Raw genomic sequence first — 233 nt, 5'->3', positions numbered from 1 at the left:
CAAATTCATAAAATGTAAGTGTACCAGAACAATAGCTGGAAAGATTGACAGATCCAAGCTCTGAAATGTGAGACTTGGAAGAGACATAGTGAGTCCTCCCAGGAGCCTGATTCAGGAGACTGAATTATTGCCAGGTGTGTTTGGCTGGGTTCTCTAGGGAAGCAAAACCAGGAATAGATAGATGGTAGGTGGATAGATAGATAGATAGATAGATAGATAGATAGATAGATAGA

The sequence above is a fragment of the Echinops telfairi genome, unplaced genomic scaffold (assembly GCF_000313985.2).
Source record: "Echinops telfairi isolate 266 unplaced genomic scaffold, ASM31398v2 ScPeMD7_3;HRSCAF=10, whole genome shotgun sequence".
Lineage (NCBI taxonomy): Eukaryota > Metazoa > Chordata > Mammalia > Afrosoricida > Tenrecidae > Echinops > Echinops telfairi.
The sequence above is the reverse complement of the archived record's forward strand: the minus strand, read 5'-3'. Positions refer to the sequence as shown.